This window comes from Lactuca virosa, chromosome 2 (assembly GCF_052849685.1).
Source record: "Lactuca virosa cultivar CGN04683 chromosome 2, Lactuca_virosa_CGN04683_v6, whole genome shotgun sequence".
Lineage (NCBI taxonomy): Eukaryota > Viridiplantae > Streptophyta > Magnoliopsida > Asterales > Asteraceae > Lactuca > Lactuca virosa.
Window position 1 is genome coordinate 100,432,300 of NC_136427.1, and position 26,680 is coordinate 100,458,979.

Here is a 26,680-nt window from a genome sequence, read left to right on the forward strand (position 1 = left end):
AAAGATAAGACGTAATACTACTATGCTCCGTCTTCGTAACGCCTGAGAGGGTACCTGTCTACTAATATTCCTGAGAATACAAGTGGTTTGAAAAAGTGTCAACATTAAAGTTGGTGAGTTCATAGTATTTTTGTTATAGAAGTTATAATCTGAGTTTTTTGAAAATGTTCGTGTGTTCCTCCAGAAAATCCTGTACTTCTAAATATTATTAAAAAAAAACCTTTAATTATAAACTAAAGAAATCAGGGCCGTTCATTACATTTCATTAATAAGTTTTCCATTCTTAGATCATTTTGATGACGACATCATGACCAAACTTTTAGTCAAACACAATTACAGCTAATTATGAAATCTTTAAATTCAACAATTATGCTATCAATTTAAACAAATCATTGTATTTATGTAGCGGATATCAGTTTCTCCGTAAGTCTAACAAAAAAACATTAATCGCCCCATCTTTTTCCTCTATCTCTCTTAAACCCTAATTCCATAATCCTCTTCGTCCTCCATGTCAATGGTTGTTCTGCGAGGAAAATTCTATATCCGAAATTCGTTCCCAAAAACTCTCTCTCTCTCTCTCTCTGTATTCATCCATCAGCCATACTTTTCGAAGGATTCCCTGTTAAAAGATTTCTAATTTGAGTTTGATTATGATAAGATAGACCCTATTTGGAGAAACAATAAATATTATTAAGTCCGATTGAAGAAGAGACCACATCCAGCGTAACCCTGACGTTAATTCAGGTGACTGTTTCTAACTTTGTTTACATCTGAATAATAATGTTTTGGTTATCAGGTTTACTAAAAATTTGATCGAAAAATGTTTAATCACCCTTTCTCCGTATCACAATACCCCTCTATGGGTTGTTTTCTCATCTTTTCGACCATGATATTTACCCTCTGCCATTCATGGTTCTTTCTACTATCACGTAGCTATTGGGTTTGGTTTAGAAATCATGAGGTAACTTCTAAATCCTTTCTCTACTTTTGTATTCCTACTTTCTCTATCAACATTTGCAATTTTGGATCCCTAACTCAAAATGGCCAAGTTACATGATGATCAGATTTGGCATTGTTCCTGATTTTCGGGATATATCCAGCCATGAAGGTTGCTTAGTTGGCCAAAAGCCATATTAAGAGTTCTTAAGCATTAAGGTGTTGGTTTTTTTTAATGTCAACATGAAAAATCTTGAATTTAGTTATAATTTTTGATGTTATTACGTGTGCAATTACTGGATCTTGGATTTAGGTTCATCAAGTCTATATTTATTTCCTGATGTAGTTTATTTTCAGTCATTTTTTTTATTTATGATTTATTGTGGAAATCAAACGTGTTAAGTGCTAATAAAAAGGTTTGTTTATGTAGGTCCTTGATGGCAGTTGAAACTTTGAAGAATAGTGAACCTTCATGTTCTTCCTATCAATTCAATAAGACCTTGCATGGCTGAAACATTCCCAAAGTCCAGGTGAAACTTAGAATAATCGGTCTCATGTTATCAAAGTTTAATTTATATACAAGTGAATTCTAATTCTAATCATGATTTGCATGTTGGTATATATTTACAGCCTATTGGAGTCATTTTTTATTCATTTGGAGAGTTCTTCTCCATGGAATATGATATCAAGACTCCATTAAGGTTCTCAAACCATTTTGGATATGTGTGTTACGTTTGTGACGACAAGTTAAAGCTAGAAGTAAATGTTATTTCTAAAGGACAGTGGGTCAGTTTTAGACCGTTATCGACCAACCTTACCTTTTTGGATACAAACTTCTCAACTTTCGATAATCACTGAAACAAATATCATGCAAACCCAAGACAATCATTTTATAGTGAACACCAAAGTTGTTGGCCTGCAAAAGAAATGGCAGAGTATCTGTCAACATCTTCATCATTGAAAACCTTACATACATATGTTAGCTAAAGGAACATACATGTCATTGGCATATCCGCCAAAATTATAACTTATTTTCTCAGGTAATTTTTTTGCACAAATTATAGTAAAAAAATCTTAGTCTTTTATAATTTGTAACCATATAGATAGAGATATCTATTTGTTGCTTAAACTATTTTTCAATTGCTTGACTTAACCAATTATTGTGTAGGTAAATTCTTTTCCATTTTGGCATAGGTTTAACGTTTTTTTTCCCCATTTTGGAAACTTGAAAATGTCAATCTTGATTTCTCTGTGTTTTTATTTCAGTGGAAACAGAAAAGATTTAAGGTTGTCATGTTGAAGTTGGCCGATTTCAGAAAGATAAGGCTTATGGGTAGATTTTGTACTAAATCCTTTGAGTTTTTTAAGTTGTTGAAGAAGATCAAGGTAAAGATCCTTCTTCCTTTATTCAAGTTTGAATTTTTCTGAGTGTTCAGTTGCATTCATTAATACAGATTTTAGCTTTTGAAATCTTATTTGTCATTTTTGGTAAATTTTCGGTTTGAAATCTCATGTTCAGTAACATTTTCAACATTGTGGTACTTTTCATGTTTGAAACATGATGTTAATTAACATTTTAAGCATTTCACTTGCTTTATTGTGTATTTTATAATTTACAGAGATCCATTTCCAAACCAATGTGTCAGTGATCCGATACATTTAATGTTTTATTTTTGTCCATATATTTTTCTTTTGGATTTGTTGTCTATTTTGGATGCATGTTCTATTATTAATAAAAAAATAGGTCAAGAAACATTTCTCAAAAACCTCTTGACATATTACTTCTTTATGTTCTTTTTCCATATGCATATCGACCTAAAAGTAATTATGTTCCTCCTTTATCAGATGCATATCGACCCGGAAATCTTTATCTTAGGTTAATCTTTTTATGTGAAATTGATCTGGTTGATCAAATTACGATTAAATCTTAAAGTTTTAATATAAATTTGAGTTGTAAAATCAGTCTCTTTGACTTTAGGTGAAAAAACGATTAAAGAACGATGTCATAATCTCATAAAAATAGTTCTTAAAACATTTTGGTGGTTTGTGGTTGTTGTTGTCATTGTTATTAAGAGACGAAATTACCAGTGAGACCTTATGTAACAAAATGAACAATTCCGCTGAAGATATCATCATGTCATTTGCTAAAGAAGGAGGAAAGAGTTATCTACTTACACCTTGCTTTGAAGAAACATGTAATAGTTGAGTAATTCATTGAGAAGAAAGAGCAGGTCCTTTTATATACCTATTTTACCTTTCAAAGTCATCCCACTTACAACATTCTATTTTCATACCAAAACATTGTGATATAATAAAATTACTTTTCTTGTCCAAATATTAACTTTATCGTGTACAAAGTCTAATTACTAAATTTATAGATTTATTATTTTATAATTTGGTATTTTCTGGGCACATTTGCACTTAAACAAAACATACAGTGGGTTTCAATAGTAAATGACATTTTTTTTAACTAATATACATTGGATATATTTGCCTTTCAAAGTTTTTGTAAACAACTATATTAGGTCAAAGCATTTAGTATTAACAAACATGGACTTCAATGTACCAGAGGAATAAAATTAGAGAATGGCAACGAATTTGACTATTTTGCCCCTGGTCTAAAACAACTTTTAAAAAAAGCATGAATTTGTTGTTCCTCAAACAAACATATAATAAACATGAAGTCATTGTACCATGGGATTAAAATCTAAAAAATGGAAACAAATATGACTGTTTTGCCCTTGCTCGAAAACTACTTTTAATAAAAAAAAAATGAATATGTAGCCCTTGGTCCAAAACTACTTCATTAATCATATTATTAGCACAATATTGTTTCTTCCAGATTATCTTACTTTTTGTTCGACTTTAATAACATTTTCGGGAAAATGTCAAGACAATTTTAATTGGAAAATGGCAATGAACTTTCAATACCTACTCCAGAATAGCAATGTACTTATGACTCAGAAGTACGTTTCTATTTTGAAGTGGGTGTTGAAATTATGTTACCATTATGTACTATGGTTATCATTACAGTAAAAAAAATATGGCCATATTTTCCACCTATTGGACATATTTGCCCTTACACAATCAAATTGACATATTTGCCCATCCACCTATTGGAAAATTTCTGTTTCACACTTTCAATTTCTCATCAAGCCACTGCAGACTTTGAAGAACAATAACTTCAAGCTTCACATTCATCTAATAGGTTAGTTCAATATATATTTTTCCTTCTCCGTCTGTGCATGTTAAACATAAATTGTTTTAATTTTTTGATTGTTTTTTTCCTATAAAAGCATTGTACTTTCTCTTAGGAATTTCAAAGGAATTTCAACTTTAAATAAAGATGGATAGAATCTAATGAACAAAAGATCATTATTGTGTGTGCTTAGTATTATAGTAAATGAAATAAGAAAGCCAAACCCCATCATTTCCATTTCATATTAAAATGGCCATTTTAACGGAAGTGCATTGCTATGAATTGCTTTAAAATTGCTTTTTTGGACCATTTGTACATGTTGCTAAAACAGCCCCATTAATACCATTTTACCTTGCCAAAACAAAAACATTCTAACCAAAATGTGCTCAGTTTAAGCCAATTTGACCTGATGTCAAAATGACCTATAATCGGAAGTACATTGCTAAAATAATGCCCTAAAAATGCATACTTAGCACAATTATCACCTGATGCAAAAATGGTCATTTTTTTTTTATCAATTTCACCTTTCCAAAAAAGTATCCCATTTCCACCAAAATGTCCTAACTTTAGTCCATTATTCTTGATTGACAAATGCCCCTTTCACGAAAGTTTGTTTGTATAAATTGCTCTAAATTGACCTTTTCACATAATTGACGTGGAGCCTAATCAGGCTTTTTTTTTACCATTTTCACAAAATTTTTCCCATTTTCAACCATTCTTTCCATATGTCAAACTAATATAATAAAACAATCCCTTTCCGTTTTCAACGGAGACAATTCCCCATAGTTGTTTGCTTTGCTATGACCACTAACAAAAGTCAAGGACATTCATTATCAAATATTGCATTATACTTGCGTAGATCCATCTTCACTCATGGTCAGTTATATGTATCTGTTTCTCGTGTCACAAGAAAAAAAGACTTGAAGGTACTCATATGTGACCAGGAATGTCGTCCAACTAATAAAACAAAAAATATTGTCTACAAATAGGTCTTTCAACGACTATATATATTAAGACATTTCATTTTACTTTTTAGACATTTCAATATTACCACTAATGCGAAGTTTGTTTCTGTTACTTTATCTTTTTTTTTTTTTAACTATTGTGTCAGATTTTTATAACTTTATATGTATTTTTTATACGTTCCCCCCACGTTTAACGCGTGTCATAATCTAGTTTTCTTAGTAAAATGGAATGTAATCTTATACTTAAAGAATAAAACATGACACTTTGAATTATATAAGCAATCATATTTGTTTCCAGAAAGGTGAATTTCAAAATGTTCGTTTGTAAAGAGATGATGTTTGACATGGAAAATCCTATATTTTCCATAAAACCGAATTGTATTCTTAAACGTTCCAAGACCGAAAATTACAAGTATAAATGCAATACTTAGTTTAATGATACCTAGTTTTATTTATAAGTAAAACAAGTTGAGGATGTGTTTGCCCTGTAAGCTAGATGTGATGAGTGTGTTCCTTTTTGAATGTAGCTACAATGTACTTGAAAAGGTAATGTATTATAGATGCACTTACATGCAACCATTCAGTATTTATGTGCTTAGGTAACTGTTTCTTCCAAAATGTGTGCTAAGTTTGTATACTTGAAGTTTTGTTACTTGATAACACTGCATTAATATATGTTTTGCCCAAAACTGTAGGTTCTGTACTAGAAAATAGTGTACTATACTTTAACGTATTCGTATGACCCATACCTATTCCTCCTAGTTTGTAAAACCTTGTTTTGTAGTTTCATTGATATATAAAACCACCTGAAGTTACTTTTATATTCATACACTAATCGTTCTGTTAATACCAAATTGTGAGCTTTTATAACCATACTTGATGACCTAGGATGACCTGATACGATGTTCTTCAGGCGTTAGGAACGTTATGACATTTGTCACCCCAGGCCTGTCGGCCTAACTGTAGCTAACATTTTAGGTGCGTGATTGTTAGTCCCGTATAAATCTATACACAAACTCATGCTCTCCCTCCAGGAGACGCTGGTTATAAAATCAGGGCTTTTGTTGGTACTAAGATAAGAACTTGAAGGGAAGTCTCATAAAGCTATATTGACGGTTACTGTTAAGATTTATGGAAGTCTTGAACAAATTGACAAGTTCCTAAGAGTTCAAGGGCCATAAATGTAACATTACATTTAACAATTGAATTATTCAATTGTTGTCGGCAAACGTTTGAATTAAATATTCAAATGGTCGGTGGACAATTATTTAATATTTGTTGGACGGCTAATGTGAATGACAAAACTTTCAAAGTCAATATTTGCGGCAATTTAGTATGAAATTGAAGGAAAATTTACGGCCATTTGTAGTATAAATATAGAGCGATGCAGCAGAACAACAAGCAGCGTAGAACAACAAAAGTGCTGAGTGATATTACCATTTGTAATCTTATAGTGAGTTAATATAAAATCTAGTTGCGCCCGTGGACGTAGGATTTACACCGAATCCGAACCACGTAAAATCCTTGTGTTCCTTCTTGCTTTATTTCCTTCGTGTGTTTGTGTGTGTGATAGTGTGTTTCCGCTGCGTGTACCCGGTCCGATTCCTAACAACTGGTATCAGAGCCCGGTTAGCGAGGTTTTGGAGGGTACGATCGTTTTTCTTCACACACGAGTATACCTTATTTTTTTTTGTTTGCCGTAATGGCTGAAGACAAGATTATAATCGAAAGGTTCAATGGTTCTGATTTTAGCTGGTGCAAAATGCAATTAGAAGCATTGCTATGTCAGAAAGACTTGGACATGGTACTCGGAGACAAACCGGAGAAAATGGAAAAAGCTGCTGAAGATACGTGGAACTCAAAGGACAAGAAAGCCAAGGCGGTTATTACATTGTCGTTGACGAAGAGCGTTGCTTTCAACATCATGAATGAAACCACGGCACGTGGTATGATGGAGGCTCTGTCAAATATGTATGAGAAACCATCGGCGGCTAACAAGGTGTTCTTGATGAAGGAGTTGTTCACTACAAGGATGAATGAGGAAGGCTCAGTTACGGTTCACATTAACAATCTAAATTCAATTCAATCCAGATTATCATCTGTGAGAATTAAATTTGATAACGAGACTCAAGCATCACTGCTACTAGCTTCTCTACCTGATAGCTGGTCCGGAACAGTTACCGCTGTTACGAGTTCCGTGGGGACCAGTGGTATGACTTTTCAAGGGGTTAGAGATTTGGTTCTTGGCGAAGATATCAGACGCAAGAATCAAGGTGGATCTTCTTCTTCTGAGTTATTAAATATCGGAAGAGGGAGAGGGAATAGCAGGAATAGTGGAAGCAGTGGGAGTCGGGGAAGAAGTTCATCTAGAACTAAGAAGAATGTGAAGTGCTGGAACTGCCAGGAGGTGGGACATGTTAAGAGTCAATGTCCAAAGAAAGAATTAAACATTGCCGGTGCTGAGAGTGTGTCTGAGGATGATGCATTGTTACTCAGTATGGAAAGTTCTGTAGACTCTTGGGTCATGGATTCAGGGGCTTCGTTTCACGCCATGGACAACGGGGAAACGATGGTGAATTTAAAAGAAGGAGATTTTGGAAAGGTACGTTTGGCAAATGACGAGATGCTTCAGGTAACGGGCATGGGAGATATTGATTTGGTTACTTCATTAGGAACTACATGGAGCCTGAAGAATGTCAGGGTTATTCCGGAGCTGAAGAAAAAATTGATTTCTGTTGGTCAGCTGGATAAACAAGGACTGGAAGTAAGGTTTGGTGGTGGTAAATGGATGGTGGTCAATGGTAATTCGGTGATTGCTCAAGGTTTGAAGCGTGGGTCATTGTATATGGTTGAGGTACCTGCTGAGGGAAGTATGACCATCCCTGTTAAACAAGACAAAATCTGGTTCGCTAAATCTACGGCTAAGAGAGTTCATTTTGCAAACATAAATTCTGGAGCCAAAGAGATGTTAGCTGAACGAGTTCGAAAGTCTAAACCATTCAGGGGATTCTGTGACAGTGGGAGCACGGGACGTGTTTCGGGTACAGTTACAAAGAGCCGTTGGGTTTTGAAGACTAAGACTGAAAAATTCTCTCCTGTTGGATGTTTGCTATGTTTGGAGAGTGTTAGTGGTCCTCGGTGTATCTCTGGATCCGGTGGAGTGTCCAAACCAGTTGAGACAGAGGATGAGTTGGTGGCGGGATTAGCCACGGCTGAGTTGGAGCTAGTGGGAGCTTCAACTGGCCCTTCTAGTAATTGATGATGAGGGGCGGCTGCAACTAGAGAAATCAGACTAAGTTTTAGCTTGTTCTTTGGAACTGGAAGCCTAAAAGGACTTGGTTGTTTTTTAAGATTACTGGAGTAATTGAGAGTTGAATGGCGGAGAAAAGCTAAAGTTGTTCAAGCCTCCAAGTGGGAGATTGTTAAGATTTATGGAAGTCTTGAACAAATTGACAAGTTCCTAAGAGTTCAAGGGCCATAAATGTAACATTACATTTAACAATTGAATTATTCAATTGTTGTCGGCAAACGTTTGAATTAAATATTCAAATGGTCGGTGGACAATTATTTAATATTTGTTGGACGGCTAATGTGAATGGCAAAACTTTCAAAGTCAACATTTGCGGCAATTTAGTATGAAATTGAAGGAAAATTTACGGCCATTTGTAGTATAAATATAGAGCGATGCAGCAGAACAACAAGCAGCGTAGAACAACAAAAGTGCTGAGTGATATTACCATTTGTAATCTTATAGTGAGTTAATATAAAATCTAGTTGTGCCCGTGGACGTAGGATTTACACCGAATCCGAACCACGTAAAATCCTTGTGTTCCTTCTTGCTTTATTTCCTTCGTGTGTTTGTGTGTGTGATAGTGTGTTTCCGCTGCGTGTACCCGGTCCGATTCCTAACAACTACGTGTAGAATAGACAAAAAAACCTTTTTATAATGATAAACTGGTTGTTTTATATTCTTCATAATTAAAACCTCAGTATATATTTTCCTAAACTATTCCTATTATAGTCTATGTGCATGTTCTGAATGAAAAGAAACCTTAGAAATTTAACAGTTCGTATAACGACAATAAATTACTTGAGAAGGATACCCCTTTTTGTTCGACATGTTACAAAAGGGGTTATAGTTTCATTTAAACAAGTTTTATGCTCGTATATGTATAAGCATATGTATATTTTGGCAAAAAAAATAGTATAAAAATACTTTGGGTATTTTGAAACAATTTAAAATAGTTTGATTCAGTTAAAATAGTTTGAAATCATTTGGATGTTACCACAAGATTTCCTTCTTTTGTACATGTATTCCCCCCCTAAAAATATTGAAAAACAGTAAAAAAAACGTAGGGGTATGAACTCACCTCGAATGTGTGTGTTTGGTTGAGTCGCGAAGTGCTAACGATGATCCTCGGATTAGAATACGTGACAGTACTCGTATCCTAAAAATAATTATACCTCACGTCGTATTTAAATTAATACGATATTATATTAAATAATTAAGTAATGGTTAAAAGTAATAAATTAAGTGTTAGACAACACATAATTCAATAAGAAAATTACTTACAAAAGTCTTAGGAATTATTTGGAATAATTGTAGACATTTTCGGTGCACAAGTGGAGTTTTCGGTGGAGGCTAGTGTTTTCGGTTGGAGGCTTGAAGATTTGAAGATTTGGACGAATGTACTTGGTGTTCTTGGTGAAAATAAGAAGATCTAGGCAAGATATCTATGAAGTTATGGTGTTTACGGATGATACTTGAGAGCAAAAATGAGAGTGTTTTTCAGTGAGAAAAGTGAGTAATGAATTTTGTGTTCAGTTAAACATATATATATATATATATATATATATATATATATATATATATATATATATATATATATATATATATATAACAGTTAGAATTCGGTCTTAATGGGCCGTAAGGATGTATTTTCGGGCTTAAATGATGGCCCTTAATGGGGAATTCGGTCCTAATTCAAATGGAGAATAGGGAATTCGGTCCTAAGTCAATGGAGAAAAGGGAATTCGGTTTCTAGTCAAATGGAAAAAGGAATTCGGTATAGGCTTTATTTCCAAGGGGTGATTTCAGTTTGAGTTTTGGGATTTGATTCCCAAAACCGAAAACTACTTAATCTTTCATTCCTAGGCCGAAAACTCAATTATGGTTGGATATTTCTTGGTTTTAAGTTTTTACTTTTTTCTTAAATTGACATTTATTAGTCTAAATCAACTTAGGTTTCAATCCACACTTAGTTACTAGCTTATAAACATGCCCTTAAAGCAATGGAGGATACAATGCAACAAGGATTGCAATGTGTTTTCACTTCCACTTGGTTAGGGTTTAGACTTTGTTGGGTGTAAAATTTCCCAGTTGTGACATTATTCCCCCGTTAGAGGGAATTTCGTCCCGAAATTCGTTCTAGAGTAGTTACTCAGGAACTAGGAAAAGAGGTGGGTACATCTGTTCCATTTGATCATCTGGTTCTCTAGTGATTTCAGATCATCGCTTGGCGTTCCAGCGGATCTTCACTGTTGGCTCTGCTGTTCTGATCGGTAGAGCGTGTGTGGGTTTGGCTTACTTGTCCATGTTCATCTGATTGGTAAGGTGTCCACTCGTAATCCTGGGCAACTTTTGTCCTGAAGTTCATGGTAGGACTCATACCTGGTCCATCCATCATCGTCTCGTGTATACAAGTCGTATATAATTAAGATTGACAAGACGGTCGGATGGGTGACTCTGCCCCAAGTCCACAATCAAACAAGAAACAGGAGATAGGGCGGAAACACACATCCTCAGTCCATAGAATCTTAATTATATACCACCCTCGCGCATACACTTAACATTGATAGGTTAACCGTAATTGTCCCTAGCCTATGTGCTTGAACTTGACTTGTTTCACGCGTAGTATTCCCGAAAGGTCTGTTAGGGATACTTCGGGAAGGCTACGAAAGATATAGTACCCCTCACATGAGTACTTCGGAGGTTTGAAGCAAGAGACGATTATGAGGTTAGTATCTGGTTTGTCGTTATAAGTAACGAGAGTTTCGTTAGTCGGTCGGTTAGGGCGAAGGATCATTTCGGTAGTACATGTGATTGGCATGGTGACGACCAAGCCAATCCAGGTCGGCTGACAACGTCGGAACTTCTTGTTGACACATGTTTTAAGTCGATTCGGAAGGAGTGGTTGTAAGGACGATAGTGCTTTCTATTTGTACATTTCTAATGCTTTCCGTTTTATCCTTGTTATTACTATTGTGAGCATTTTGTACAACATTAGGTGAGTACTAGCAGTAGAAGTGTTTCGATAGATGGTATTGATACTTCATATAATGATCCCCACCAGGACGTCTTGTAGAGTATCACAATGATCCCCTCTAACGGGGGGATGATGTGACATCCCGAAATTTTCATTGGTATAATTTCCACAGTCAAACACTTCAAATAATATTCAAAAACAATTCAGTACATTTTTGGCCGGATTTAAACCCGTTTGGTGTTTTATTTTATTTTTCGTCAAACGATTTAATAAATGGAAGTGACGTAATTAGTTAAGTGTAACGAGCAAAACAACCCGACACCTTAGCTAGGTGTTTACGGCCAAACATGGGGTGTTTGGGCCGTAAACACCCTTTCCCCAAGAACTCATGCATATAGCATGAGTTTACACCCTTGTCCTCATTTTCCCACTTCCCACTCAAGAACACTAGCTTTTTCTCTCAAATATCATCACACACTTCTTCCAAATCTGCCAAAAATGTAAGTTGTTCTTCCTAGATTCTTTCCTAGAACACTTAATCTAGTGTTTATACATCTTTTCATCCAAGGATTTTCGATTTTTACATAGATCTTCAAGTGATCTTCAAAGCACCAAGAACACCAAGAACACATTTGTGTTTTTGGAGCTCTAATCACTCTTACAAGCCTCCTATAAGTAAGCATACTCTTCCTAACTAGTTATTTGCTTAGTGTGCTTGTTAAATCCATGGATTGAACCTCAAAAACCCCAAGAACATGTGTTTACGGTTTGGGGATCACCCAAAACCGTAAACACCCAAAACCGTAAACACCCCAAAGGGTGTTTTGGTGCCCATAACTCCTTCCCTAGCATGTTTAATGGACTAGAAACTTGTAGGAATGAGCTTAGAACTACAAAACACGAAAAGGATGAAGTGGATAGGTGTTTACGGCCGTAAACACATGTGTTTACGACCGTAAACTCCCAAGGAGTGGTCCAAGGACCGCAAACTCCAAGGGAGTACCATTTCGGGTCCTAACCACTTCCTATGGCTTTGATTCAACCCTAAGACCTTCTTTGTGAAACATGAGACCATAAATCACTCAAACACACCATTCCCACGAGTTTACGGCCGTAAACTCATGGGGGAAATGGTCCTTCAACCGTAAACACCCCTAAGGGTGACCATTTGAAGTGTAAACTCCATAGTGAGGCCATACACTCCTTAGATGCAACCCTTAGCACTCCTAGCACTTGAAACAAAGTGTTTTCATACATTAGAGTGCCTTTACTTACTTAATTAGTGATTAAATAACTAATTAGATACATTATGTATCACTACATGTTACATAGGATCCGAGTGTGTGTTCAGGTCCTCACTTGACACCTAGCATCCTACCCAACACTTCCATCCACTTCACTCACTGCAGGTGAGTTCATACCCCTTAATCAACCTTTTAAATGTTTTTAAATGCTTTTATGGGGGGGGGGGATACAAGTTGAATCAATCAAGTTATAGTATCAATCACATGCGATTTATAACTTGCAACCAAAAGGATTTTCTATACTTTTAACTGTTTTTGCCAACAAAACTGCTTTAAACGTTTATCAAACTCATTTTCATGTTATATTGTTGTAAAACTATTTCCAAACTCTTTTAAACTACTTTTACCTTCCAAACCATATCTGCACCAATATATTTATATAAGTAAGACTTGAAGGACTTAGGACTGATAGCTCACCTTACTTCCTGTTCTTGTTTGATTGTGGATTTAGGGTATATTTGTTATCTGTCCGACTGTCGTTGAATTCTTAGTTATATATTATATATATTTGTATTGGATATAAAAGTCTTCACTTCAGTTCAATACCTTTGGGTATGAAAGATATGCAACCAACATTTCTATTTAACTATAATAGGTATAGTTAAGGATCACTGCTCATTACTACCATTATCATGACACCTACTATCGTTAATACAGTATGAGTGAATACATGCTAAATACTATACAAAGAGAATACTATATACTATACAGGAGAACACTCTATACATTATACCAAGAAAGTACATTATACATAATACAAGAGAACATACTAAAATAGAATGTGACATACTATTCCTCGATACGACACTTCATTGTGCTATCACCGTGTAACCAGAGTCTCCTGGAGGGAGAGCGGGCATTATGTGTATAGATCTATACGGGACAGACACTACCACATCCCGACTGCTAGCTACAGTCCGAGCCGACTAGGCCCAGGGGTGACAAAATGTCACCATACTACGCGTGACCTGGAGGGTCATCAGTTATTCGATCGTCAATCATCATGGTTACATACGAGTTCACATTCGGACCTTTAATTAATACATTAAGAATTAAAGGAAAACAGACTCCCCGAGGAGTATTGTACATTTAATACTACCTGGATTCTGCATTTTTTTTATTACGTTAAGCAGGCAGTGACACTGCTGGGGTAAAACATTATTTTCCCGATTACTTATTATGAATGAAGTCTAAAACTATATTTTCATACTAATAGTTTCACTGGGAAAACCTTTACATTTTCAAAGGATCAAACATGCAAACAATCGGGTCTTGGTAGAAGACTACTTTTACTGGAAAATATAGGATTTTCTAGGGAACACACTATTTTCAAACATTGGTATCGACCATTATGCTACATGATTGTAAACATTTTTATACAAGCAATGACACTAAATACTTATGAACTCACCACCTTTATGCTGATACTCGCTTTCAAAATAACTTGTATTCTCAGGTCATCAGTAGACAGGTACAGATGCAGCTTTTGAGGAGATGGAGCACATAGAAGACTCCTCTTTATTTTGATTATACTTTTGGTGTCTAACAAACTGTATAAAACACGCTTGTATTACAACTATTATATTAATGCAATGGATGTTGTTGCTTGTCTTTACTATTATGCATTGTTATGATACTGTACATGACGTCCTCCAACCCAGAACGTATTCCGCCGTTCCCGGTTTTGGGGTGTGACAGATTGGTATCAGAGCACTGTTTATAGTGAATCAAGTGTATCAACCCATAAAAGATATACAAACTATAAACACAAAGGGATTAAAACACTCTGAACAAGAATATATACTTTTAAGTAATAAAAATATTTAACTAAGTATATATATACATTCATTCATACAAAGGGTCAGTATCATACTAGAACAGAACAAAAGTATTAAGATTGTTGGACATCACAATTAGGCTTAGAGACATATAGTCAAATCTGGGTGGATGTAGCCTGATCAACTACATTTTTCCTAGGAGTGACTAGCATGTGCCTAAGAATGATTGTGGTGTTGCAACAAGTCTAAAAACTTACCAACACTACTACCAGAACATTAGAACAAGAATACTATAGGAGTATTCTGTATTCCTGAAATTCACATATGTGAGAACTAAAAAGGTCGTTACTAGTAGGACAATAGTTGCTAAGTGGATACTCTAAGGTTACATGTGACTAAGGCGTTATAGACTTAGAATCTGTGATCTTTGCTTTACTTCCTGTTCTTGTTTGATTGTGGATTTAGAGTTAGGGTCACTTATTCGAAGGTCTATCCTGTTTCGGTTACATGTAATCAGTATGCACTATGCAAGTATTGGGTCAACTAATAACGATCATCTTATAAGTATCTTAGATTAGTACGTCTATTAACTATTCTTTCTCCTATTCTCGCCTAGATAGCGTGGCTGGCTTCCACCTTCCCGGCGATCCGTACTATCCGAACCAAGGCATTGGAGGATGGCTTGATGAGGAGCCAGAAGATGATCACCCGATCCCTTTGGATGATCATCGTGCAGAAGGTTTTCGGATAGCTCCGACTCCGAACCAGAAGTCAACAACATACCCCCAGTAGCTCCAAACCCCAACCCCCGTCCGACATTTCAAGGCCCCACTCCCATGTGGGCAACAGCCTTAAATCAATGGAGTGATGAACAGGGTCAGCCTTTACCTTTCAATGGAGACCGAAGCTTTTACAACATAAGCGAGGGAGGTTCAGCTGACCGAGTCCTGCCCATCATGGTCCGTAGGATTGCTAGGAACATCGAGCAAGGTCATGCAGCCATCGACCGAGTAGTTGAAATTGACGCCAACTCTAACCTAAACACAGTTCGCATCCGCCAACTCGAAGAGACTGTGGATAGGACTAGGAGGACCAATGAGGCCCTGCATCAACAATTAGCTGCATCCCGAGCCAAAGTCATGGAACTCCGAGTGCGTCAGAGAGCACATGAGCGACATCTTCAGGAAATAGCACGTCAACTGGCTGACCTAAGGGTTCGTCCGAGAGACACCCGTCGCCGGTAGAAGATGTCAACTCATCTTTACTATTGCACTTAGGAATAGCCTTTCTTTTCTATGCTCTATGGGGCACTGTCTGTAAACATTCCTAACTTTGAAAGTACCTTAACTGGGCTTCTAGTCTGCCAACATTTTCCTCTATGGTTTGATGTAAGACCTACTGCTAGGTCAATTTTTCCTTGAACTTACTTTACATCATTAATACCAGTAATATTGGCAGTCGCCTACTCTATGGGAGAGTCCCTACTCTTATGTTTCCCTACTCTATTGTTATGTCACTATCTAACTGTTAGACTATGGCGATTTAGTCCATGAAACACTCTCATCATACTTACAATTGATTCTCATTATCATCGTTCATCTCTTTCGATTTTCAGTTAGAGATGCCGCCTCGCAAGCGTCCAACTAGAAACACGCCTGCAGATCAAACTCCACCGCCACCACCCCCACCGCAGTTCGATCCGGTGATGTTTCAAGCAGCTGTGACAGCAGCTGTGACTGCCGCCATGGCGCAAGTCAACTCTGGTGGCGCCATTGGAGGTGGAATGGGCACTAACTCTAGTCATGGTGAAACCCACCCACGTGCACGGGAGTGCACCTATAAAGACTTCATCAGCTGCAAACCTACCTACTTCAATGGAACCGGAGGGATCCTTGCACTATCCCAATGGATCGAAAGAACCGAAGCAATATTCGAAATGTGCTCATGCCCCGAGGGAAGCAAGATTAAGTTTGCTGCTTGCACCTTCACCCAAAGGGCCCTGACATGGTGGAATGGCCATGTCAAAACACTCTCCCTAGTCACAGCCAATGCCATGTGCTGGGACACTCTGAAGGACCTCTTGACGAGGGAGTACTGTCCGAGGGGCGAAATTCAGAAGCTTGAAGAGGAAATCTGGAACCTCAAAATGCAGGGTTCCGACATCGTAGCTTATACGGACAGGTTCTGCGACTTGGTGGCGCTATGCCCTAACATGGTGCCCACCGAAAGCAAGAAGATTGAACGATACATATGGGGCCTGATACCCCCATATCGTGGGAACGTTCTAGCATCACACCCTGCGACCTTTGATAGTGCCAAGAAATTGGCCCAAAGGCTTATCGATCACGAAACTCCTTCTACTCCCTCAACAGCCACAACAACTACCCCGACATCGACCAAGGCTTCTAACAACAAAAGGAAGCGGGAGGACCGGAAGAAGGGCAAATCAGCTCGATCCTTTTCCAAGAACCAACAGACTGTGGCTGTTCATGCTGCCACTACTCCTGCTGCCCCGATACCAGCCAAAACATATGCTGGAAATCTACCCCAGTGCACCAAGTGCTCTTTCCATCATAACGACCCCTGCCGTGAGATGCACTGCACCAATTGCGACCGGAAGGGTCATACCGTTCGGTTTTGCAGAGCACCTCCCAAACCCATTTCACAGGTTCCCAGTTCAGAAGCAAGCCAGGCCTGCTACGGCTGCGGCGAGGTAGGACATTTCAAGAGAAACTGTCCAAAGGCTAGAAACGCGGGAGGAGCTGGTAGACTACTTGCTATTGGCCACAATGAGGCCGTGGCAGACCCCCCCGTAGTCACGGGTACGTTCCTTCTCGATAACTCTTATGCTTGTATTCTATTCGATAGTGGGGCAGAAAGAAGCTTCGTAAACCAGAACTTTAAACACTTACTTAAGCAATCACCGCAACCACTAAGAGAAACCTTCGTCGTAGAAATGGCTAACGGAAAGACAGAGAGTTCTAACGAGATTTACATAGGTTGTTCCCTCACGCTAGATAATCATTCGTTCCCTATCGACCTCATACCAGTAGCGATCAAGAGCTTCGATGTCATCATAGGCATGGACTGGTTGAGTCTCCATCGTACCGATATTCTGTGTTTCGACAAAGCCATCCGTCTAAACCTACCCAACAACGAAACCTTAATGATCTACGGAGACAAACCCAGTGCGAGCCTTCGTATCATCTCGAGTATTCAAGCCCAGAAGTACTTGCGTAAGGAATATCGTGCATTCCTGGCGCATGTTGTAGATACGAGCCAGAAAACAAAAGTCCCGAAAGACCTACCCGTAGTACGCGACTTCCCCGACGTCTTCCCCGAAGAACTACCGGGTTTACCCCCGCAACGTCAAGTCGAGTTCCGAATCGACTTAATCCCCGGAGCTACCCCCGTAGCCAAATCACCCTATCGTCTAGCGCCTGTTGAGATGCAAGAACTGTCCGGTCAACTTAACGAACTGCTCAGCAAGGGCTTTATAAGACCAAGCTTCTCACCCTGGGGAGCACCGGTCTTGTTCGTAAAGAAGAAAGACGGATCGTTCCGTATGTGCATCGACTACAGAGAACTCAACAAGCTGACGGTGAAGAATCGTTACCCTCTTCCTCGTATAGAGTATTTATTCGACCAACTGCAAGGGGCGAGTTACTTTTCCAAGATCGATCTGAGGTCCGGGTATCACCAACTACGAGTACTTGAGGAAGATGTTCCGAAGACAGCCTTCCGAACTCGTTACGAACACTACGATTTTGTAGTGATGCCGTTCGGACTGACCAATGCGCCCGCAGTGTTCATGGATTGAATGAATAGGGTATGCCGTCCTTACTTGGATCAGTTCGTCATCGTTTTCATTGATGACATACTTATCTACTCTCGAAGTAAGGAGGAGCATAGAAATCATCTAAGACAAGTCCTGGAAACCTTTCAGAGAAGCTATACGCGAAGTTCTCTAAGTGCGAATTTTGGATCCGAAGAGTCGAATTCTTAGGACACGTGGTTAGCAAAGAAGGAATCCACGTGGACCCATCCAAGATTAAAGAAATTGAGAACTGGTCAGCACCGAAGACGCCTACAGAAATTCGCCAATTTCTAGGCCTCGCTGGCTACTACCGCAGGTTCATACAGAACTTCTCTCGAATCGCGAAACCCCTGACTGCATTGACCCAGAAAGGCATGGACTTTGACTGGGAAGAGAAACAAGAGAAGGCATTCTAAACCCTGAAACGAGCCTTATGCACCGCAGTGATACTGTCCCTCCCTGAAGGAACAGAAGACTTCGTAGTCTATTGCGATGCATCTAATCAGGGGCTTGGATGTGTTCTGATGCAACGAGGTAAGGTCATCGCCTACGCCTCAAGACAGCTGAAGACACACGAGGTCAACTACACCACACACGACCTCGAGCTAGGGGCGGTCGTGTTCGCCCTAAAGATCTGGAGATACTACCTGTACGGCACGAAGAGCACGATCTTTACCGACCACAAAATCCTCCAACACATCTTCAACCAGAAGGAGCTCAACATTAGAGAACGACGGTGGGTCGAGCTACTCAGTGACTACGAATGCGAAATTCGTTATCACCCGGGTAAAGCCAACGTGGTAGCAGACGCCCTAAGTCGGAAAGAATATTTTGGTCGAAGAGTCAAGTCATTAGCAATGACTATCCATTCGCATCTAACCGCACAAATAAAGGAGGCTCAGCTCGAAGCTTTGAAACCTGAAAATGTGGCGGAAGAATCCCTGCGAGGAATAGATAAGAACCTGGAGGCCAAGGGTGACAGAGCCTTATATCTCATGGACCGAATCTGGACACCGCTACACGGTGGCTTCAGAGACTTGGTCATGAAGGAAACACACAACACTCGATATTCCGTCCACCCGGGTTCAGACAAGATGTATCAGGATCTCAAGAAATCATACTGGTGACCTAACATGAAAGCGGAGATCGCTACCTTCGTAAGTAAATGCCTTACTTGCGCCAAGGTCAAGGTTGAATACCAGAAACCATCAGGTCTACTCCAACAACCGGAGATACCTGAGTGGAAGTGGGAGCGGATCACTATGGATTTCATAACCAAGCTACCCAAGACAACGGGTGGACTTGATACCATATGGGTCATCGTCGACAGATTGACCAAGTCCGCACACTTCCTACCCATCAAGGAAACAGACAAGATGGAGAAGCTCACTAGAACCTACATTAGGGAAATCGTACGACTGCATGGTGTTCCTATATCCATTATCTCCGATAGAGATAGTAGATTCACCTCGAGGTTCTGGCAGTCATTACAACACTCCTTAGGAACGAGGCTGGACATGAGTACAGCCTACCATCCGCAGACCGACGGACAAAGTGAGAGAACTATCCAAACTCTGGAAGATATGCTGCGAGCCTGTGTGATCGACTTTGGTAAGGCATGGGATACTCGCTTACCCCTTGTCGAGTTTTCCTACAACAACAGTTATCACACGAGCATCAAGGCTACTCCATTCGAAGCCCTCTACGGCCGGAAGTGCAGATCCCCTCTGTGCTGGGCCGAGGTAGGTGACACTCAATTAGCTAAAGGACGAGTTCCTGACAGCACTCTCACGGGTCCGGAAATCATACGGGAAACGACAGAGAAGATCGTTCAGATTCGTGAACGATTGAAAGCCTCTAGAGACCGACAGAAAAGCTACGCAGATAAACGAAGGAAACCCTTGGAATTTCAGGTAGGAGACCGAGTCCTTTTGAAAGTCTCACCCTGGAAATGCTTAATACGATTCGGAAAGCGTGGGAAGCTGAATCCAAGATACATAGGGCCTTTCGATATTCTCGCTAGAATCGGCCCCGTAGCTTACAAACTCAATCTACCCCTGCGAGCTTAGTAACATACATCCTACCTTCCACGTCTCGAACTTGAAAAAGTGCCTATCCGACGAGACTCTTGTAATTCCACTCGACGAGATCGAGATCAACGAGAGCCTCAACTTCGTGGAAGAACCTGTGGAGATTATGGACCAAAAGGTCAAACGAACGAAACAAAGCCGCATCCCAATTGTGAAGGTTCGCTGGAACGCCAAGCGAGGACCAGAGTTCACTTGGGAGCGCGAGGATCAGATGAAACTTAAATATCCTCATCTCTTTGCTTAGTTGCGTTGTAATAACTTAGCTGCTTAAATTTTAAATTTCGGGACGAAATTCCCTCTAACGGGGGGATGATGTGACATCCCGAAATTTTCATTGGTATAATTTCCACAGTCAAACACTTCAAATAATATTCAAAAACAATTCAGTACATTTTTGGCCGGATTTAAACCCGTTTGGTGTTTTATTTTATTTTTCGTCAAACGATTTAATAAATGGAAGTGACGTAATTAGTTAAGTGTAACGAGCAAAACAACCCGACACCTTAGCTAGGTGTTTACGGCCAAACATGGGGTGTTTGGGCCGTAAACACCCTTTCCCCAAGAACTCATGCATATAGCATGAGTTTACACCCTTGTCCTCATTTTCCCACTTCCCACTCAAGAACAGTAGCTTTTTCTCTCAAGTATCATCACACACTTCTTCCAAATCTGCCAAAAATGTAAGTTGTTCTTCCTAGATTCTTTCCTAGAACACTTAATCTAGTGTTTATACATCTTTTCATCCAAGGATTTTCGATTTTTACATAGATCTTCAAGTGATCTTCAAAGCACCAAGAACACCAAGAACACATTTGTGTTTTTGGAGCTCTAATCACTCTTACAAGCCTCCTATAAGTAAGCATACTCTTCCTAACTAGTTATTTGCTTAGTGTGCTTGTTAAATCCATGGTTTGAACCTCAAAAACCCCAAGAACATGTGTTTACGGTTTGGGGATCTCCCAAAACCGTAAACACCCAAAACCATAAACACCCCAAAGGCTGTTTTGGTGCCCCTAACTCCTTCCCTAGCATGTTTAATGGACTAGAAACTTGTAGGAATGAGCTTAGAACTACAAAACACGAAAAGGATGAAGTGGCTAGGTGTTTACGGCCGTAAACTCCCAAGGAGTGGTCCAAGGACCGCAAACTCCAAGGTAGTACCATTTCGGGTCCTAACCACTTCCTATGGCTTTGATTCAACCCTAAGACCCTTCTTTGTGAAACATGAGACCATAAATCACTCAAACACACCATTCCCATGAGTTTACGGCCGTAAACTCATGGGGGAAATGGTCCTTCAACCGTAAACACCCCTAAGGGTGACCATTTGAAGTGTAAACTCCATAGTGAGGCCATACACTCCTTAGATGCAACCCTTAGCACTCCTAGCACTTGAAACAAAGTGTTTTCATACATTAGAGTGCCTTTACTTACTTATTTAGTGATTAAATAACTAATTAGATACATTATGTATCACTACATGTTACATAGGATCCGAGTGTGTGTTCAGGTCCTCACTTGACACCTAGCATCCTACCCAGCACTTCCATCCACTTCACTCACTGCAGGTGAGTTCATACCCCTTAATCAACCTTTTAAATGTTTTTAAATGCTTTTATGGGGGGGGGATACAAGTTGAATCAATCAAGTTATATTATCAATCACATGCGATTTATAACTTGCAACCAAAAGGATTTTCTATACTTTTAACTGTTTTTGCCAACAAAACTGCTTTAAACGTTTATCAAACTCATTTTCATGTTATATTGTTGTAAAACTATTTCCAAACTCTTTTAAACTACTTTTACCTTCCAAACCATATTTGCACCAATATATTTATATAAGTAAGACTTGAAGGACTTAGGACTGATAGCTCACCTTACTTCCTGTTCTTGTTTGATTGTGGATTTAGGGTATATTTGTTATCTGTCCGACTGTCGTTGAATTCTTAGTTATATATTATATATATTTGTATTGGATATAAAAGTCTTGACTTCAGTTCAATACCTTTGGGTATCAAAGATATGCAACCAACATTTCTATTTAACTATAATAGGTATAGTTAAGGATCACTGCTCATTACTACCATTATCATGACACCTACTATCGTTAATACAGTATGAGTGAATACATGCTAAATACTATACAAAGAGAATACTATATACTATACAGGAGAACACTCTATACATTATACCAAGAAAGTACATTATACATAATACAAGAGAACATACTAAAATAGAATGTGACATACTATTCCTCGATACGACACTTCATTGTGCTATCACCGTGTAACCAGAGTCTCCTGGAGGGAGAGCGGGCATTATGTGTATAGATCTATACGGGACAGACACTCCCATATCCCGACTGCTAGCTACAGTCCGAGCTGACTAGGCCCAGGGGTGACAAAATGTCACCATACTACGCGTGACCTGGAGGGTCATCAGTTATTCGATCGTCAATCAGCATGGTTACATACGAGTTCACATTCGGACCTTTAATTAATACATTAAGAATTAAAGGCAAACAGACTCCCCGAGGAGTATTGTACATTTAATACTACCTGGAGTCTGCATTTTTTTTATTACGTTAAGCCGGCAGTGACACTGCTGGGGTAAAACATTATTTTCCCGATTACTTATTATGAATGAAGTCTAAAACTATATTTTCATACTAATAGTTTCACTGGGAAAACTATTACATTTTCAAAGGATCAAACATGCAAACAATCGGGTCTTGGTAGAAGACTACTTTCACTGGAAAATATAGGATTTTCTAGGGAACACACTATTTTCAAACATTGGTATCGACCATTATGCTACATGATTGTAAGCATTTTTATACAAGCAATGACACTAAATACTTATGAACTCACCACCTTTATGCTGATACTCGCTTTCAAAATAACTTGTATTCTCAGGTCATCAGTAGACAGGTACAAATGCAGCTTTTGAGGAGATGGAGCACATACAAGAATCCTCTTTATTTTGATTATACTTTTGGTGTCTAACAAACTGTACAAAACACGCTTGTATTACAACTATTATATTAATGCAATGGATGTTGTTGCTTGTCTTTACTTCTATGCATTGTTATGATACTGTACATGACGTCCTCCACCCCAAAACGTATTCCGCCGTTCTCGGTTTTGGGGTGTGACATATTGATAATATATATTTTACATTGTGTTCAAAACATTGCTTTTTAACATTAGATATATAGCAAAAGATAAGACGTAATACTACTATGCTCTTTCTTCATAACACCTGAGAGGGTACATGTCTACTAACTTTCCTGAGAATACAAGTGGTTTGAAAAAGTGTCAACATTAAAGTTGGTGAGTTCATAGTATTTTTGTTATAGAAGTTATAATATGAGCTCTTTGAAAATGTTCGTGTGTTCCTCCAGAAAATCCTGTATTTTCTTAGTAAAATGGAATGTAATCTTACACTTAAAGAATAAAACATGACACTTTGAATTATATAAGCAATCATATTTGTTTCCAGAAAGGTGAATTTCAAAATGTTCGTTTGTAAAGAGATGATGTTTGACATGGAAAATTCTATATTTTCCATAAAACTGAATTGTATTATTAAACGTTCCAAGACCGAAAATTACAAGTATAAATGCAATACTTAGTTTAATGATACCTAGTTTTATTTATAAGTAAAACAAGTTGAGGATGTGTTTGTCCTGTAAGGTAGATGTGATGAGTGTGTTCCTTTTTGAATGTAGCCTACAATGTATTTGAAAAGGTAATGTATTATAGATGCACTTACATGCAACGATTCAGTATTTTTGTGCTTAGGTAACTGTTTCTTCCAAAATGTGTGCTAAGTTTGTATACTTGAAGTTTTGTTACTTGATAACACTGCATTAATATATGATTTGCCCAGAACTGTAGGTTTTGTACTACAAAATAATGTACTATACTTTAACGTATTGGTATGACCCATACCTATTCCTCCTAGTTTGTAAAACCTTGTTTTGTAGTTTCATTGATATATAAAACCACCTGAAGTTACTTTTATATTCATGCACTAATCGTTCTGTTAATTCTAAATTGTGAGCTTTTATAACCATACTTGATGACCCAGGATGACCTGATACGACATTCTTCAGGCGTCAGGAACGTTATGACATTTGTCACCCCAGGCCTGCCAGCCTAACTCTTGCTAACATTTTAGGTGCGGGATTGTTAGTCCCGTATAAATCTGTACACAAACTCATGCTCTCCTCCAGGAGACTCTGGTTATAAAATCAGGGCTTTTGTTGGTACTAAGATAAGAACTTGAAGGGAAGTCTCACAAACTATATTGACGGTTACGTGTAGAATAGAGAAAAAAACCTTTTTATAATGATAAATGGGTTGTTTTATCTTCTTCATAATTAAAACCTCAGTATATATTTTCCTAAACTATTCCTATTATAGTCTATGTGCATGTTCTGAATGAAAAGAAACCTTAGAAATTTAACAGTTCGTATAGCGGCAATAAATTACTTGAGAAGGATGCCCCTTTTTGTTCGACATGTTCCAAAAGGGGTTATAGTTTCATTTAAACAAGTTTTATGCTCGTATATGTATAAGCATATGTATATTTTGGCAAAAAAATAGTATAAAAATACTTTGGGTACTTTGAAACAATTTAAAATAGTTTGATTCAGTTAAAATAGTTTGAAATCATTTGGATGTTAACACAAGATTTCCTTGTTTTGTACATGTATTCCCCCTAAAAATATTGAAAACGGTAAAAAAAAAATGTAGGGGTATGAACTCACCTCGAATGTGTGTGACATCCCCAATTTCACGGCCAGAAAAGACCGATTTCGTTTATGCTTTTTAAAATAAAATCAGAGTAATCATTTGATTATAAGTGTTGCGGAATTTGTTCCCAAAACCAAACATGATAAAAATTTATCAAAACCTTTCTTTAAGAAATATATATTTTTATTTCATAACAAAACCTCGGGATGTCATGTTTCGATACAGATCAAAAGCATAAACAAGACATTATAAGCCTTACACAGTTATTTACAACTACTGGCCTATAATCCAAAATCACTCATCGTCATCATCCGACTATGCTCGGGGTCCACTACCTGTAATATAAAAAGCTGAGTGGGTCAGGCTTGGAAGCCTGGTGAGCATATAGGGTTTTCAACCCACAATAAATAATAAACTCTTTAAGTTTATCAATCAACAAATAATTTATTAAGTTTCATCAACCAAAAACAACCCTAATTACCCATTCCCGTTATCCTCACCTTACGTCCCTAAAACAACTATCACAAGGGACCTAGCCTAAGGATTTTCATTAGGGGTGACAACTTTGCTTCGGGGGTTCCTCAACAATTATGTCAAATAAGGCAACCTACATGGTGACAACACTGCTATCCTCAACAATTTATGTCAAACAAGACAACCTAACACAAAATGACCAATAAGGTGACAACATTGCTTTCTTCAGCAATTTATGTCAAATAAGGTAAACACCGGGATGACAACATTGTTTTCCTTCAATAATTTATGTCAAATAAAACAACCAACAATAGGTGACAACATTGCTTTCTTCAGCAATTTATGTCAAATAAGACCACCTGACATAAAACAATAAGTATGGTGACAACATCGCTTTCCCTCAGCAATTTATGTCAAATAAAACAAACACCGGGGTGACAACATTGTTTTCCTTCAACAATTTATGTCAAATAGGCACGAAGTCACATCGTCGCCAAGGTTTATACAACAGGCACTGAGTTCATAGCTGCCAACATACTAAATCTGTAGCTACCAACGTACATCTATACTGTACTAAATTCATAGCTACCAACGTACATCTATACTGTACTTCTATCCCTCATACTTTATCTACCCATCTTTTACCCAACATATTTGAAGATAAAATATATATACATTTTAAATCATTTTAAACATGTATAAAACATTTATTCAACACCCATCTCGAATAAACAAACAACATATATACACATACCACGTATTTTATATAAAACACTTCATATCTATGTGTAAGATGAAAGTGGCTACACACTCACCTGATTTAATGAAAATCGGGCAGCAATTCGTTTCCTAAAACGATCCTTTCTAATAAAACCGGGAGTTTTATTGAGAAACCGGGCTCTGCGAGGGTCGGGCTTCGAAACCGAAAAGATAAATTATAGGGCTCTGCGAGGGTTGGAGCCTTCAACTGCTCAATCTTTCTGGATAGTACGCTACATCTTTCACTCTCTCCTACTTCTCATCCTTCTTTCGCAACATACAGTCTTTTGCCAAGTGATTCGAACCACTAAAATAATTACAATCATAGCC

General features: G+C 38.1%; 1 long non-coding RNA gene across 4 annotated transcripts; it reads left to right on the plus strand.

The window, feature by feature from the left end:
* The first annotated feature begins 410 nt into the window (after window positions 1-410).
* On the plus strand, window positions 411-3,271 carry LOC145159330 (uncharacterized). 4 transcript variants are annotated; one of them, XR_013737653.1, is made up of 4 exons: window positions 411-961; window positions 1,065-1,466; window positions 1,567-1,976; window positions 2,203-3,271. It is a non-coding gene; the product is annotated as an uncharacterized LOC145159330 (long non-coding RNA). The 4 variants fall into 4 exon arrangements; XR_013737651.1 differs by having other exon boundaries at window positions 412-1,155; window positions 1,367-1,466; XR_013737652.1 differs by having other exon boundaries at window positions 412-744; window positions 1,367-1,466.
* The last annotated feature ends 23,409 nt before the right edge of the window (window positions 3,272-26,680 follow it).